Below are 19,169 nucleotides of genomic sequence, written 5' to 3'. Positions count from 1 at the left end.
AAACACAAAAGACCCAAATAGCCAAAGAATCTTGAGAAAGAAAAATGGAGCCGAAGGAATCAGACTCCCTGACTTCAGACTATACTACAAAGCTACAATAATCACAGCTGTATCATACTGGCACAAAAACAGAAACATCGATCAATGGAACAGGATAGAAAGCTCAGAGATTAACTCACACACATGGTCACATTATCTTTGACAAAGAAGGCAAGAATATACAATGGAGAAAAGACAACCTCTTCGATAAGTGGTGCTGGGAAAACTGGACAGCTACATGTACAAGAATGAAATTAGAACACTTCCTAACACCTTACACAAAAATAAACTCAAAATGGATTAAAGACCTAAACGTAAGGCGAAACACTATAAAACTCTTAGAGGAAAACATAAGCAGAACACTCTTTGATATAAACCACAGCAAGATCTTTTTTGACCCACTTCCTAGACTAATGGAAATAAAAACAAAAATAAACAAATGGGACCTAATGAAACTATAAAGCTTTTGCACAGCAAAGGAAAACATAAACAAGATGAAAAGACAACCCTAACAATGGGAGAAAATATTTGCAAATGAGGCAACTGACAAAGGATTAATCTCCAAAATATAAAAGTAGCTCATGCAGCTCAATATCAAAAAAACAAACAACCCAATCAAAAAATGGGTGGAAGACCTAAATAGACATTTCTCCAAAGAAGATATTTAGATGCTAACAAACACATTAAAGGATGCTCAACATCACTAATCATCAGAGAAATGCAAATCAAAACTACAGTGAGGTATCACCTCACACCAGTCAGAATGACCATCATCAAAAAATCTACAAACAATAAATTCTGGAGAGGGTGTGGAGAAAAAGGAACCCTCTTGCACTGTAGGTGGGAATGTAAATTGATACAGCCACTATGGAAAACAGTATGGAGGTTCCTTAAAAAACTAAAAATAGAATTCCCATATGACCCAGCAATCCCACTACTGGGCATATACCCTGAGATAACCATAATTCAAAAAGTCAGGTACCACAATGTTCATTACAGCACTATTTACAATAACCAGGACATGGAAGCAACCTAAGTGTCCATCAATAGATGAATGGACAAAGAAGATGTGGCACATATATACAATGGAATATTACTCAGCCATTAAAAAATGAAATTGAGATATTTGTAGTGAGGTGGAGGGACCTAGAGTCTGTCATACAGAGTGAAGTAAGTCAGAAAGAGGAAAAAAATACCGTATGCTAAAACATATATATGGAATCTAAGAAAAAATGGTTCTGATGAACCTAGGGGCAGGACAGGAATAAAGAAGCAGACGTAGAGAATGGACTTGAAGACGTGGGGGCTCAGGAAAGGGTAAACTGGGACGAAGTGAGAGAATAGCATTGACATATATACACCACCAAATATAAAATAGATAGCTAGTGGGAAACAGCTGCATAGCACAGGGAGATCAGCTCAGTGCTTTGTGACCACCTAGAGGGGTGGTATATGGAGGGTGGGATAGGGAGCATGGGAGGGAGGTGCAAGAGGGAGGGGATATGGGGGATATATGTATACATATAGCTGATTCACTTTGTTATACAGCAGAAACTAACAGAACATTGTAAAGCAATTATACTCCATTAAAGATGTAAAAAAAAAAAAAAAGCGTGGTACTGGCACAAAAACAGGAATACAGATCAATGGAAGAGGATAGAAAGCCCAGACGTAAACCCACGCACCTATGGTCACCTAATCTATGATAAAGGAGGCAAAAATATACAATGGAGAAAAGACAGCCTCTTTGATAAGTGGTGCTGGGAAAACTGGACAGCTTCATGTAAAAGAATAAAATTAGAACACTTCCTAACACCATACACAAAAGTAAATTCAAAATGGATTAAAGACGTAAATGTAAAGCTAGACACTATAAAACTCTTAGAGGAAAGCATAAGCAGAACACTCTTTGATATAAACCGCAGCAAGATCCTTTTTTGACCAACCTCCTACAATAATGGAAATAAAAACCAAAATAAACAAATGGGACCTAATGAAACTTAAAAGCTTTTGCACAGCAAAGGAAACCATAAACAAGATGAAAAGACAACCCTAACAATGGGAGAAAATATTTGCAAATGAAGCAACTGACAAAGGATTAATCTCCAAAACATACAAGCAGCTCATGCAGCTCAATATCAAAAAAACAAACAACCCAATCGAGAAATGGGCAGAAGACCTAAATAGACATTTCTACAAAGAAGACAAACAGATGGCCAACAGACACATGAAAAGATCAACATCACTGATTATTAGAGAAATGCAAATCAAAATTATAGTGAGGTATCACCTCACACCGGTCAGAATGGTCATCATCAAAATATCTACAAACAATAAATGCTGGAGAGGGTGTGGAGGAAAGGGAACCTTCTTGCACAGTTGGTGTGAATGTAAATTGATACAGCCACTATGGAAAACAGTATGAAGGTTCCTTAAAAAACGGAAAATACAACTACCATACCACCCAGCAATCCCACTCCTGGGCATATACTCAGAAAAACCATAATTCAAAAAGATATATGCACCCCAATGTTCCTTGCAGCACTGTCTACAATAGCCAGGACATAGAAGCAACCTAAATTTCCATCAAAGAGGAATGGTTAAAGAAGATGTGGTACATATATACCATGGAATATTAGCCACAAAAAGGAAAGAAATTGGGTCATTTGTAGAGAGGTGGATGGACCTAGAGACTGTCATACAGAGTGAAGTAAGTCAGAAAGAGAAAAACAAATATTGTATATTTACTCATATATGTGGAATTTAGAAAAATGGTACAGATGATCTTATTTGCAAAGCAGAAATAGAGACACAGCCATAAGGAACAAATGCATGGATACCAAGGAGAAAAGGAGGGGGCGTGGGAGGAATTGGTAGATTGTGATTGACACATATACACTATTGATGCTATGTATAAAATAGATAACTAATGAGAACATACTGTATAGCACAGGGAACTCTACTTAATGCACTGTGGTAACCTAAATGGTAAGGAAATCCAAAAAGGAGGGGATATATGTATAAATATAGCTGATTCATTTTGCTATACAGTAGAAACGAACACAACATTTTAAAGCAACTATACTTCAATAAAAATTAATTAAAAAATAAGTAGTAATGAAAATATACAACACTGAAAAAAAATAAAATCACTGTATTTTACACCTCAAACTAATATAGTATTGTAAGTGAACTCTACTTCTATAAAGAAGAAGTAGTTCCAGGAAACCAAAAATTTCAGGCTGATAGCAAGAAGGTGAAACTAAATACATGTATGGGTCCTTTCAGTTTTATATCAGTATGAATGAGACACAACTTAACAAATGTTCACATTTAAGAAAACAACCGTAAGAACAGAGCTTTATGTTGACTGACATTTTCAATCTGAGTTATAAAGTCATCTGAATGTAAAAATATATATGTATTATTTCAGGGTGTATTATAGATATACAGGCTCAATCCAGTTTTAGGCAAGTAAACATTCTCTCCCTACACTGAAGTTACTGATCTACAGTTCAAAAAACCTTTTCAGATTCTGGATGTCATGTTTCAATGGGAGTCATAGATAATCTGAAGACTAGGCAAGGCATTGTTATCAGAAAGATAACTGTATGAAAAACCTGGCAAATGAGGACACCTAGAGAAAAAAATAGGGTGTTTGGTTTAGAAAAGACGTGACTAGAGAAGGTACATGGTAGCCATGGTCATACACTTAACAGGCTCTCAGGTAGAAAGACAGGGCCCATCAGGGGCAAATTACAAAGAGGTTGATTTCAGCTCAGCATAGAGAAGACATTTCTAACCATTCAATTGTCTTCAAAATAAAATATGTCTTCTTGTGTAAGAGTGAGATACATTCTCCCAGAAGTTTTCAGACAGATGTTAGATAATTCCCTTTGGGATGTGTATTATATATGGGGATTCCTGCATTTTGTAGGATGTTGGGTTGAGAAAGGGAGATAACAGCTAATGTGTACTGCTGCTCATTTAATCCTCTTTTCTCCCCATAACTCGATATGTTCATCTACAGGAAACATGGGTCCTACATGTGGATAGACAGTGTCACTGAAAAGTGACAGGTGGTTTGACAGAGGGTTTCATAAGCTGTGACAGGTTGACAAAGGTTTGTAGACAATGGTTTCATACAATGTGGGTGCCTGAAATGCTGGGATGATAAAATGATGTCATCACAAAAGGAATTTGCTGCTAAAGAATGCTGAATCAAGTGGGTTTTTTGTTAACAGATTGTCTGAACTTTGCATGAGTGTAGGATCATGTGCTTGTCATTATAAAATTCAAAATATGATAATGAGATCATGAAAGTCAGAGAGGGGACAATCTTGAGTAATGCCCACCAGCTACTCTGCTTCTTTGATGCTAAAATCAATTACCCAAAATGCTGAAGAAAGAATCTTTCAAACTTTCAATTTATTTCTCAGATCTCATAGCATTTTAGAATCACATTTAAAGTAAGAAAGACTGGCAAAGGACATGATCTTTGGGTATAGGACAAGATCGTGATCTTACTTACACTTTGTTTTTCTTTAAAATGGATAACAACCTCAAATATGTGAAATGCAGTAACTTCACATCAACTTTCCCTTGACATTTACTGAGATTAAATTTATATATTAAATATATATAGACACATACATATATATAACCTTTTTAAACTTCCATCTCCTATAAAAATTGTCAAAGTAAGAATGAATCCAAAGACCATCAGAAAGACACTAAAATTAATTTTGAGTTCACTAAACAGTTCAAGCTATTTAAAAATAGTTTACTTTTCATGAATTTGGAGTTGATCCATTTAGAACCTATAATCATTCCAAGACCGATTGTTCAATTAGAACTTCAGGTTGCTATTAAAACATAAACTGTATTTTAATATATTAACATATTTGCACTGATTTAAGTTATTGTAATATTGTTTAGTAGTTTGTTGATATTGAAGACAATAGTGCTAGACACTCATGAAATTTTGGAAGAAAATATAAAGATCATTTAAAATATTTTTAGATCATTTAGATCCAAAGAGAAAAGATCATTTAGAATATATTTTAGCCTTTAGATTTAGAAACTGAGACACAGAGAGGTCAAGACCCTGGCAAAGCCCACGCAACTTGTTACTTTAGAGTGAGGTCCAGAACCCAGAATTCCTGGTTCACAGTGAAATGCTCTGTATATCACAGAGCAGGGTAAATGAAACCAAACTAAATTAACTCAATAAATACTGAGCAATGAGTGCCTCGTTTATACAGTGAAGAGCACCAAGCCCTTGTGGGAGAAGTGGGAATGCCAAAAGGCTTAACATTTTTCTTACAGGAATAGACATTCTTAGTTCAGGAGACAAGCCTGGAAACCTAAAAGTCAACAGAAGGCTTAAATCATGGTTCAAGATACTAATACAGGAAATAAAAGTTCATGACTGGTATGCTTGTTGATGTGTGTACAATAAGTGTTACAGGAACACTAAGGAAAGATGGGGAGGTGCAAGCATGCTCTTGGGAGAAATTGGAAGTTGAATTGGACCTTGGAGAATGGATGGGATTTAAAGAGAGAAAACTGGGAAGATAATATTGTAGGAAAATGGAACTATATGAGTAAACATAAATCACATTCATGTCTGTAAAGTACTCTCCCCAAATAGTGAGTGTGTTATTATTTGAATTAGGTGAGAGATACTGTTCTTAAGGGTGATTTTCATTTAGGGAGAGCAATTACATGGTTACTATCTATCTTGGTTGAGTTCTGAGGCAACAAACAAATTAGGAACTATAAGTTCGATGTTTTATTTATTTATTTTTTATGCTTATGTCTGTCCTTTCCACAAAATAATTGAGGCAGCATGTGAGAATATATACAACAATTACATTAAATAAATTATTGAGGGACAATAATAAATCCAGGAGTAAGAGGAAGACTAGCCAACAGAGAAGCACAGTATACGACACTGAATGGCTGTTCATCAGGGGCATGGATTTGACTAGCAAAGACATCATGCATCAGCTAAAAACAAATATGTAATTCAGGAGAGGAATTTTGCCCTTGTGTTAGCATAAAGCAGTCATCTGATAATGCATCGGTGATGACTTTAACTCCATGGCCAAACCCATAGTTATAAAGAATGATTTCACATGGCTGTTTCTTACAATGTCCCTTAGTGTAGGACAAGTACATTATGCTGGGGCCCAACCTGCTAAAAGCAGTTCTATGAAGGTTCTCAAACAGTGTGCCCTGCATGCAGATCTCTGATGATCTGAACATCTTTACACAAGAGTAAAATTTCAAATACACACAAGAGTAGATAGACTACATATTCTTTAGTTTATACTCATTCAAGCATTCCACAAATTTTATTGAGCACCTATTGTGTGACAGTCACTAGGTAGATAGCAGTGAATAATATTCTACTGAGGGAATGCAGATAACAAATAAGATAAATGATATGGCATGAATGTTGTGAAAAAATCTAAACCAGGAGGAGGTGATAGAGAACATGATGTGGGGGCAGACATTTCTACACTGGAAATAGTTCTCATGAAAGACCTTTCTCATGTGATAATATCTGAATAGAGACATGATTGAGATGAGGAAGGAAGCTATAGGGATATGTGGGAGAAAAGTGGGCATAGGAAACTGCAAAAAACCCTAAAATAACAGTCTGTTTAAATAATAGCAGGGAGACCAATAGGTTAATCAATAGCATAGATCAATAGATTGATCTCTTCATAAACATTTCTCAGACTGGGCTTTAATGAGAATCTGATAGAAGGGAGTTCCAAGGTTATAGTCTCTGTTGAGAACTTGCAGTGGAAATAGGTTCAGTTACAGGTCGAAGAACAGTCCATATTCTTGATAATCAGCCAGGTGGAGACAGATAATCAGCCAAAGTGAGGGTCCTTCTTTGAAAATCAAAGATCGAGCGTTAGGTGGACCTAGAATACATGGATGCTCAGAGTCAGTATCTTCATAAGAAAGAAGTCTGTGTCTGCTTCAATACGTGAACAAATGGGTGGGGGAATGCCTGGCAATGTGTACCATAGAGCACAGTCAATGTTTTAGTTAAAATATTAAAAACAAAACCTCCGCATTCTTTAAAATCACATACACAGCCATAGACAAATACCCTGCAATATCCAAAGATATTTTGCTTCCTGATGAATCTTCCAGGATTAATTGACCACAAATTGCAGTACTAGGTAACTGATCTGCAGGACAGAATATAAGCCAGTTGAATGCTGTGGGCCTCTGTCAAAATGTTGAGATTGATTTTTAAAGATATTCTCTCTGAAAAAAAAAAAAGAGACCTGTAGTCTGTTTTGGACACTTCTAGGTATTAATGACCTATGTAAGTTATATTACAGACAACAATGAAGACAACTTATATTTTTAATTTCAATAGCAGGGAACATGTATTCAGGACATTGAAAAACAGTGTCAAATCATTTAGATGAAAGTAAAAAAGAAAGAGGAGGGGCAAACTATATGTTTTATACCGTTAGAAATATTCTGTCTAAAGAAGCCATCATCACAACTGTCCTTGATTTTCTAAGGGGTATTCTGTAAGATTATCAGTAATTGGATCCATTTGAACTGTGACATCACTAATTCCTAAGCAAAGCCTTAAGAAAGATGAATAAAAGTTGCAAACAATCTTATATTGTTCATGAAATATTTTTTCCCCAAGGTGATAGAGAATACATCAATATAATGGATTATCCTGGTTTGAAACCCACCTATCCTGGGGCAGCAAATATGTGTGTAAAAAACCTAGGTTTGTAATTTTTATCAAAAGAAAATAGTCATGTAGATTAGATGTCAATTATGAGCTTACAAACTAAAGCTGTTCTATGAAAATTTGTGCAATCCTAAATTATAAATTTGACAATGAATTTTTAAAAATATTGCATTAAATTAAATGGAAACAATTACTTGCCCAGCCAAAAAAGAAGCAAAGCTTGAATATCATCTGCCAACTCTGGACCATATTTAGTGGAATCCTTCAGTAAGATGATAGCATCTTATTTTTTCTCCTGGGATCTATAGATTATGAGGGGGACAAAGAACACCTTTCAAAAACACTTTGTTGGGCTTCCCTGGATGCGCAGTGGTTAAGAATCTGCCTGCCAATGCACGGGACACGGATTCGAGCCCTGGTCCGGGAAGACCCCACATGCCGCAGAGCAACTAAGCCTGTGCGCAGCAACTACCAAACCCTCGTGCCACAACTACTGAAGCCCGCACGCCTAGAGCCCATGCTCCACAACAAGAGAAGCCACCGCAATGAGAAGCCCACGCACCGCAACAAACAGTAGCCCCCGCTCACCGCAACTAGAGATAGCCCACGCACAGCAACGGAGACCCGACGCAGCCAAAAATAAATAAATAAATTTATAAAAATAAATAAATAAATAAATAAAAACACTTTGTCTAGATAATTTGATTAGATTTCAATATCTAATTTCTTTTACCAAACATTAAGTCATTTAGTCTAGATTTTCACTGAAAGTTGATTAAAGCAGGCTTTCTCAAGGTGCCAATAGATTCTATGTCTCTGAGTCCTCACTAGAAAGAGCTATTAAGATTTAAGTGGAGCTGCAGGTCATTCTCTGGATTTTCTATCTGCCTTCCTGCTGTTCAGCTTAGGGGTTTTGGTCAGTACTTTACAAGTTGTTCACCACACCTTCACTGGACCTTCAGCAAACATCGTCCAGGGTAATACTGGTGGCTTGGAGTCAGAGTCACGGTGATCTGGAAGATGACTTGACCTCTAAGGTACTAGTCACATCACTGCAGGCTGTGCCTCAGGGTGGCTGAGCCACCTGCCCAGGGCAGGCGTGGCCATGTATCAAAGGTGGCTGATTTTATACACAATTTATGTTGAAGAATGTGGAAGATAAGCTCTTCTAATATCATATTTTTATTGGAACAAGCTCATTCTGTCTCCCACTCTTGGCTCAGAGGGACCTGGAAGTTAGGCAAGGCCTCAAAGTTGCTTTCCCGGTGAAGACGCTACAGGGAACCTTCATCCAGATAGTAATGTCTTTCTAGGTGTTGGTGGCTCTGTTACTACCTGAGCTGATCAAGCGCTGTCTGAGCACTTACTCGGTGCCAGGCACTGTCCTGGGCATGTGGGGAGGAGAGTAAGGAGCAGAACCCTCAGAACCACAGACGGCAAACAACCTGTGTTTACCATCCAGTCAGCCACCATTTACTGAGCACTGGCTGCGCATGGAGTACACCTCTGCATGTTTATAGTAAGTTACCCATCAATTCTCACAAAGATTCCACAAAGTGTGGGTATTACCATCCTATTATTATGATGATACCCTCTTCCCATGAGGCAATTTGGACACAGAGAAGTTAAGTGATTCTTCTGGGGTCATATAACCAGCCTTCAGACTCCAGGTTCAGTGCTTTCCATCACCCCATAGCTACTTATTCTGCCTGGCTACTGAGAAATTCCCCCCCTTCCTCTATGACTTTGCTGGCCCAAGTGTGGCCCATGGACTCCATTTCAGCACCACCTGGGAGCTTGTTAGAAATTCAGAGTTCGGGCCCCACCCAGACCTACTGACTCAAACCCTGCATTTTAACAAGACCCCAGACTGTCTGCACACTGAGACCTCAGCAGAACTACCCCAGAAATCATCAACCCAGAGGAGACAAGCTCCTGCTACAGAACCCCTTTGGATCCAGTCTCTGCAGGGTGAAGTTCTGCTGAGGGAAAACTAATTTGACTCCATAAATTTTGGTTTGTAAGTGCCGAGCAGCTTATTACAGGGCGATATCACCTAGGAGGCAGTTTCCTGTCACAGACATTGAAAAATTATATTTCCCACGCAGACCGTACATTCATGATTCAGTTTAACAAATATTTATGTTGTCTGTTCTTTGCCAGGCCCTGTGTGTGATGCAGGTCCTAGTGATTTCCCATGGGAGGTGGCTGTATTCCCTGATTTTGTGATTCAGCCAATTCCTGATTTTAAACTTGCGTGTTTATAATAAAATTGCATCTGCAGCTCTCTTAATGTTGCTTTCTTGTTGAGTCATTCATTTCTTTAGTCAACAAATATTTAAAGAGTGTGTGCAAAGCATTGTAGAAATCCAGCATGTTTATACTCAGCTTTTACACTAAAATATCCCCTGAAGTAATTCTTCAATGGTCATATCGTTTTGTAATGAAATTTTGTTGTTATTGTTTTTAAAGTGTTGGTAAATTGATCATGAATTTTATGGCTAATAGAATTTCCAACTTAAGTATTTGAAAACTTTTAATCAATTTTTTCCTTGGAAATCTGTCCCAAGGAGGGGTAGACTTAGAAAACAAAGGCTGAAAATTCCTCGGGTTTATTGTCTTCATATTAATATACTTGTGTGCTTTTCAAAATCAGCAGAAAAAAAAAAAAGACAGCAATTTGATAGTAAAGATTTAACAGTGCTTAATTTATTTGATTTTATACCATTACTGACTTTTTACGTAATGACCCCACTAGAGTATGTGGCAATAAACACAGATGATGAATTTAAGTATTTCAGGTCCCCCTTTCACATTTTTTGGCCAAATCATAAAGTGTCATCAAAGTCATTCATTGGAAATTGCTTTTTCACAGGAAGCTCTACCTCTAAAAGTCTGAACCACCACAAAGAAATGTATCTCATCAAGTAATTTAATTTAGTATATGGATTAGTCATTGTTTTCCAGAGAAACAAACCAATAGCGTGTGCACATATAAAGGAAGAGAATTGGCTCATGTGGTAGTGAGACTGGCAACTCCAAAATTGGCAGAGTGGGCCAGCTAGCTAAAGCCCCCAGAGAGCTGATATTCCAGTTCATGTCTGATGGCAGTCTGTTGGAGAACTCCTTCTTGCTTGGGAGAGCCCCATCTTTTGTTCTGTTCAGGCCTTCAACTGATTGGATGAGACCCAACTACATTATGGAAAGCAATCTGCTTTACTCAAGGGTCACCAATTTAAATGTTAATCTCATCCAAAAACACCCTCCTAGTTGACACATAAAATTAACCATCGCAGTATAGGAGTATTACCAGATGCAGAGCCTGAGGCACAGAGGCTCTGAACTGCAGGAAGACTCTATCTTTGCTTGTGAGGTTTTGGGGCGTCATTAGGTACTGAAGACTCAGGCTAACAAATTTGGTCCATGCCACTTTGAAAGTAGTCTACAAAAACTTTTTTAAAAAGAAGTCATCAAGCCCAAGAAGTCTGTAAGAGGTAATTGATGAATTTTAAAATCAAAATTATTTAGATAATTTACATACAATTAAGTGCAACTAAATGTACAGTTCAATGAGCTTTGAGATATATATATATTTTATATATATATATATATATATACACACATATATATAGCTCCATGTAACCATCACCCCAGTCATTTCCAGCACTCCAGAAAGTTCCCTATTCAGTGACCATTTTCTTTCTGCCAGGTATCATGCTTAATGATGCATAATATGTTTTAATTCTCATTAAACATATTGAAGTTGGCAATATTATTCTCATTCTAAAATTAAAAAGAAAATGTTTAGGAGGTCACAGCATTTGCCCAGTAGCCCAGCTACTTACCCAGTGAAAATGCTGGGATTTGAATCTGGGCACACTTGACTCCAATTCCTCAACCACTGCATGACACTAACTCTGTAAATACTATAGCACCACAGTTCTCATTTGCAACATCACATCTTGCCATTTCTATGGGTAGGCCACACTCAGCATCCCCTTCTTTCATTTATTCTCTTATGTTGTTATGTACTGATCTGTGATCCTTGCTAGGTTATAAACTCTGAGAAGGGAAAGACCCATATCATATTAATTTCATTTACCTCTTTAATCCAAAGATTATTCCAGTGATCTGCATATAGTGGCAATTCAATAAACATTTGCTAAACAAATAAAACACAGTGTTATAATTTTGTATATTTCTAGCTCTTTATAAACCTTCCTAAGTTTTCCTGTTTTTGAATGCTATTGAGAAACATTTTAATAATTCATGTGTCTGGATTGTTGTAGCACTGCAAATCACAGAAACATGTTCCTAAAGAAAATAGAATAATCTTAAGCCTAATTTAGAATAATAATAACAGTTAACATCTCCAATTTTTGAGCATTTACTACCTAACAGACTCTACTAAGTAATTTATTTGCCTATCCCTATTTAATGGTCAAAAGCACAGTCTCTAAAATCAGACTTCTTGGACTCAAATCCTCCCTCTACTTCTTATTAGCTGAGCTTCTTGTGTAAATTATTTTATTTGCATTTGCTTCAGTTTCCTCATCTTTGAAATGGGGTAATAATAGTGTCTACATAATTCTTGAAAATTAAACAGTTGAAAATGCTTAGAAAAGTGCCTGGTACATATAAGGCAATTTTGTTATTATTATCTTATTTAAATTCTTAAATATCACCAATTAAAACCTAACTTATATTTCTTAATTAATTTATAAAATCAAGAAGAATATTGTAGCTCATATTACCCTACAGAAAATTTAAGTAAGTCTTCAGAATGACTTTTCCCTGAACAGATTTTAGGGATAATCAAGGGAGTAAATCTACATTTTGTGGGATTATTACTAAAGGCAAATATTTAGCTAAGAAAAAACTAAGATGGCGAGATTGAATGCTTTTTCCCTATGATCAGTAGCAAGACAAGGATGTCTGCTTTTACCACTTCTATTCAATCTTTTACTGAAGATGATAGCCAGGGAAATTAGGCAAGAAAATAAAATACATTTTTCTACACTAAGCTGACATAATCTTGTACATAAAAAATCCTAAAGAATACATTAAAAATCTATTAGAACTAATAAATGAGTTCAGCAAGTTTTCAGGATACCAAAATCAATATACAGACATCAACTGTATTTCTATACAATAGAAATGAGCAAAACTGAAAATGAAATTAAGAAAACAAAACCACTGAAATGGCATAAGAAAGAATAAAATACTTAGGAATAAAGTGAACAAAAGAAGTGCTACACTTATACTCTGAAAATCCCAAAACAGTGTTGAAAAAATTAAAGAAGACCTAAATAAATGAAAAAGTATTCCATGTTCCTGTATCAGAGGATTCAACATTGTGAAGATGGCAATACTCTCCAAATTGATCTACAGATTAGCGAAGACCCTATCAAAATTTCAGCTGAATTCTTTGCACAGAATAACAAACTGAACCTAAAATTCATATGAAAATTCAAGACATCCAAAGTAACCAAAACAATTATGAACAGGAAGAACAAAGCTGAAGAATTCGCACTTCCCAATTTCAAAACTAATTTCAAAGCAATAGTAATCAAGACAGTGTTGTACTGGCATAAGAATAGACATATAGATCAGTGGAATAGAATAAGGAATCTGGAAATAAATCCTTATGTTACAGTTAATTGATTTTCAACAGGTGCCAAGACAAGTAAATGGGGAAACAATCATCTTTTTAACAAATGTTGCTCAAACAACTGGAAAGCCACACAGGAAAGAATGAAGTTGGACCCTTACCTCACACCATATATAAAAATCAACTCAAAAATGGATCAAAGACTTAAAGGTAAAAGCTAAAACAACAGATGATCCCCAACTCAAGATGATTCAACTTAACAATTTTCAATTTTACAGTGATGAGAAAGTGATACACATTCAGTTGAAATATACTTGGAATTTTGAATTTTTATCTCTTCCTGGGCTAATAATAAGTGATGCAATACTCTCCCATGTTGCTGAGAAGGGACAGCAAGGCATAGATCTCTGTCGGCCACAGATCTCAGGGATAAACAACTCACACACTTACAACTATTCTGTACCCATACAACAATTCTGTTCTCACTTTCAGTACAGTATTCAACAAATTATGTGCGATACTTAACACTTTATTATAAAGTAGGCTTTGTGTTACATAATTTTGCACAACTGTAGGCTAACGTAAGTGTTCTGAGGACTTTTAAGGTAGGCTAGGCTAAGCTATGATGTTTGGTAAGTTAGGAGTATTAAACACATTTTCAACTTATGACATTTTCAACTTACAATGGATTTGTTGGGATATAATCCCATCATAAATCAAGGAAGATCTGTACAAAACTCTAAGAAAAACAATTAAAAATGGGCAAGGAAGCTGAAAAGATGTTTTTCCAAAGAACATGTACAAATAGCCAATAAGCACATGAAACAATGCCCCAAATCATTAGTCAACAAGGAAATGTAAATCCAAATCATAAGGAGATACCACTTCATACCCACTAGGATGCTTACATTGAAAAAGTCAGACACAGCACATCAACTTGAGACTTTAATACATTTCTCTCAGTAGCTATAGAACAAGCATATACACACACAATCAGGAAGAATACGAATAGTCAGAATAACACATTAACAAATTTACCAAGCTGACAACAATGGCAGAACACAGTCTTTTCACATACACAATAGAACATTTACCAAAACCATCCATATGCCAAGCCATAATGCAAGCATCAACAAATTTTAAAAGATTGACATCACTTAGAGTATTTTTTCTGATAACAATGAAATTAAGGTAGATATCATTAATGATATCTCATAACTAGAAATCTCCAACTGGTTAAAAATTAAGCATATATATCTAAATTTCACAGTTGGTTCAAATAAGAATCACATTGGGAATTAGCAAATATTTTGAAGTCAGTAAAAATAAAGATTGACAGATTAAAATTGTTAAGGTGCAGCTAAAGAAGTGCTTGGAATTTTAGCTTTAAATGAATGTTAGAAAAGAAGAAAGACTGAAAATTGGTGATTTTAATTTTCATCTCAGGAAAATAAAAAAGGTACAGCAAATAGAGCCCAAAGAAAGTAGACAGAAGGAAATAATGAAAATGCCTGCATCCTAAAAATTTCATAAGTATTAAAAAGGAATGGATGATAGCCATTTTGACAGGTGTGAGGTGATATCTCATTTTGGTTTTAATTTGCATTTCTCTGATTATTAGCGATGTTCAGCATCTTTTTACGTGCCTGTTGGCCATCTGTATGTCTCCTTTGGAAAAATTTCTATTCAGGTCTTCCGTTCATTTTTTTTTTTTAAACATCTTTATTGGAGTTGGTGCAGCCTTTGTGGAAAACATTATGGAGGTTTCTCAAAAAATTAAAAGTAGAACTACCATATGATCTAGCAATTCCACTCCTGGGTACATATTCAAAAAAAAAAAGAAAACACTAATTGGAAAAGATACATACATACATACAATACATACATACAATAGAATACAATAGAATACTACTCAGCCATATAAAAGGATGAAATTTTGCCATTTGCAACAACGTGGATGGACTTGAAGGGTTTTTAGCTAAGTGAAATAAGTCAGACAGAGAAAGAAAAATACTGTATGATATCACTTATATGTGGAATCTAAAAAATAAAACTAGTGAATATAACAAAAAAGAAAGAAAGAAAAAAAGGAATAGATGTAAAATGTTTGGCTCAGATGCCAGAAACATAGTTAAGATACCATAAGCATTAGCTATGTATTATTAGCACAGGAACAAGAAAAAACAGGAATATTCATCCCATTTCAAGGGGCAACAGTTGCATTTCACAGTGTCTGTCTTTATAGTAATAGCTCCTCCTTTTTGGGGGGCAGATCAGCTAATGAAGCTTCTGGTGGAAATTTTCGGTGAGAATTGGTGGAGGGGCGGGGAGGAGCCCAGGGAGATACCAGGGACTGCATTGTCCCACATGCCTGATGCTCTGCTAAGCTCACTGCCGGTGCGTGTTTATTCCATCCTTACAGGAGCCTGGAGAGATTAACGTGCACCTTTCACAGATTCGGCCACTGAGGCTCATGGAGGTGGAACATCTAACCCAAGTCATACAGCTGGTGAGGGCAGAGCTGGGATTTAGACAGCAACCCGCCTGAGCCAAAACCAGGGACGTGCATTCCACTGCATCATCAAAATGACTCTTTATCTGCGGGGTAGGTGAATCCTGGCTAAACCAGGCTAGTCTCAGCTGCCTTCTCTTCCAGGTCCCAACCCGGGGACATTGTTTCTACGCTTTCCTTCAAATCACGGAAGAGCTTGGCATAAATATTTTGTGTGCTTTGAAGAGATGCTGGCTTGGGGCTCGTCCCCCCACCCCTCCCAGCCCACCTCCATGCACACGTGGTGCAGGAGCAAGGCCATCGGGGGGCAGGCGTTCTGCTGCCGGGGTCCAGGGCAGGGACCTCACCGAGCAGATGAAGACTTCAAGAGCCAAAGGAGCAAGGGAAGAGGGGACTCAGGCAGAACCTTTCCTCAGGACCTACTCCGTGCCAGCCCCTGTGTGAGGTCTTTGTGTGAGCTCTGTCTCCGTGCCTGCAGCTGTGTGACGAGACAGCGTCAGAACTGTCCATCGTTCCCTTCCTCAGCTTTCAGCTGGGGAGAGAGGTGTTAAAGGCCACCCACGCCACACCCGACTGCCTCCCATTGTGGCTATGGTGAGTGACCTGACTCGTCCTGCAAACCCACTGCGAGGGGGAGGGGGATTGCAGGGGATCTACTCATAATTCTAACTATAGTGAGTGTGGCTTTGCGGTCTTCACCACCACATAACATGAACCTGTCCTCAAGACAGTTCTATAAAGAGTCAAGCAGAAAAATGGGGGCAAGTGCTATATTTCCATTGCATTGCCCAGAAATGCACTTAGTAAACTTCAACCTGAAGGAAGCTACACAGAACATGATCCAATTTTCCTCTTTTCGAGCGGGAGAACATATTAAAACTGCGAGGTCGAGTCGTAGAAAAAATGGATGCTTTAGAAAGATATTCTTTGTCAGACTATTTAGAATTTAATTCTGAAAATTTGGTATTTTAGAAAAGTGCTAATGTCTAATTCTATTTATAACTTAGCCTGTCAGACAAAAGAAAACAATAATCTTTTCAATTGAGAGAGATGTTGTTTTGAGATACAACAAAAACAATAACAAAAATCAACCAGGGCATAGTAATTAAGGGAGTTCCTAGCACACCAGGATCGCTGCTGCTAAGTGAACCACCAAAGCCCTTTATTTCTGTTACTGGCATTTCTTAAATTTTCCCCAAATGTCAATAATTTTACAAAACAAGCATCTGCTTTCACTTTAAATAAATGTGTCAAAAACTTTAGACAGAAAGCTGAAAAGTTGATCTAAATTGATAAACTAACAAGTCCTTAATTACTGAAAAAAATGTGGTAAAATCTTTATTTGCTTTTGCTAAATTTCTTCTCCTTATGATAGAGCCAGCAACTGAGATGATGCAAATGCTTTTATTCAGCACATGAGAAAGAAGTGTCAGTAATGATAAGCAAAGGGAAAATTCCCTTTGAAGCCGTGAATGTTCCTTGGGAAAATGTACACACTTTGAATTCTAGTAAATGTTCCTCCTAAAAAAATCTATGATGAAGCTGTTCGTGGTCCCAGTATCCCTCTTTGAGGGATGTGACTTTTTGGAGGTTCCTGCAAGAAATGTAGAGGTGGGTCATAGGGTTTGCTTGCAAAACATTAAAAATTTTTATTCATGTTGTGATAGACATTTGGATCCATGAACGCTAGGACCTGGTTGCTTCCAAGTCAAAGTGGACAGTCAGGACAAAGAGAAATTTATGGCAAAGAGAAATTTCTCCTGTTATTGCAACATTTCCCAGTATCCTCTCATACCCAGCTGCCTCACCTCACTAAGTAACCACAGTTATTATGATAATGAAAAGTGAGCCAGCTGCTGTGACCTTGGCTCAAATTGTCCCCGGAAATCTATTTTAATGTGTTTACTCTTACCATCTTGATACATTTAGTATGATATCAAGCACTAAGTGATCAGGAAATCCCACATACTAGTGTTTCTCAAAATGTAGCCTAAACACCACCTCCAGCAGCATCCCCGTTGGTTCTTTTTATGAATGCTGATGTCAGGGCCCTGCCCCACACCCACTATATCATTGAAAGGCCTGGGGCCATGAATTGTAATAAGTACTCTAAGTAATACTTATGACGCTGAAATTTGACAACTGTAGATCTAGGGGAAAGGTCATAGAGAATTATAGATCAGTACTTATTTACACTATTGGCTAAGGAAGTACAGATTTCTAGAGGAAAATGATACTGCTTTATCCTATCGATAGAATCATTTTTTCTCTGCTCATCTCGTTTAACCAGCATCTTACTTAGTCCAGACTGCTATAACAAAACAACACGGACTGGGTAGCTTATAAACCACAGAACTTTATTCCTCACAGTTCTGGAAGCTGCAAGTCTGAGATCAGGGTGCTAGTGTGGTCTGGTGAGGGCTTTCCTCTGGGTGGCAGACTTCTTATATCATCACATGGTGGAAGGGGGATGGGAGCTCTCTTGGGCATCTATAAGGGATTAATCTCATTCATGACCTAATTATTTCCCAAAGGCCCCATCTATTTATATCATCATATTGGGCATTATGATATCAACATATGAATTTTGGGGGGACACAAACATTCAGACCATAGCAACCAGAATTCCCTAGTTCCATCCAGTGTCAACTGCAACACCCTTAACAGAAGTTCTGAGAGTCATTATTGTGTTGCCCTCAATATCACATGATTTTCACAAGGGACTCAAGCATTCTTTTCTCTGACTTCAGACTAACGTGGCTAATTGGACAGAATATGTACTGACGTGTTACCTAGTTGTACAGCAGATTCAACCATTCTTATTTTATTCATTTGTTCAACACAAATGACCTTGGGATTTCAGGTTTCGTCAATATAATATGAAAAAACAACATGCATACTTTGTTACATACCACAATTGCCTGGCCAATTCAGGGAAAGCTATATTTTACTAACTATTTTTCCTTTCTGAATATACCTGTCAATCCAGCTCACATGGTTCATATGATACTCCTTTATAGATGGAGGTGAAGTCAATACTTGGCTTCTAGTTTCCCTAAATTATTTATTACACAGTCAAAATGCATTCATTAGGAAGTTTTAATATTGCTGATGCCATCTCAGGGGTGATCTCTGTTGTCAGAGTAAATAGGCCATTCATATTAAGAAACAGCATAATGATTACCTGAAATTTCCTGTATGTCTTTTTAGTACCCTCTCCTGTTTTTCATTTCAGTAGCTCCTGAAAAAATGAATCATCTAGG

Source organism: Eubalaena glacialis, chromosome 11, assembly GCF_028564815.1.
Source record: "Eubalaena glacialis isolate mEubGla1 chromosome 11, mEubGla1.1.hap2.+ XY, whole genome shotgun sequence".
In the NCBI taxonomy this organism is placed as follows: domain Eukaryota; kingdom Metazoa; phylum Chordata; class Mammalia; order Artiodactyla; family Balaenidae; genus Eubalaena; species Eubalaena glacialis.
Note: the sequence above shows the minus strand (reverse complement) of the source record.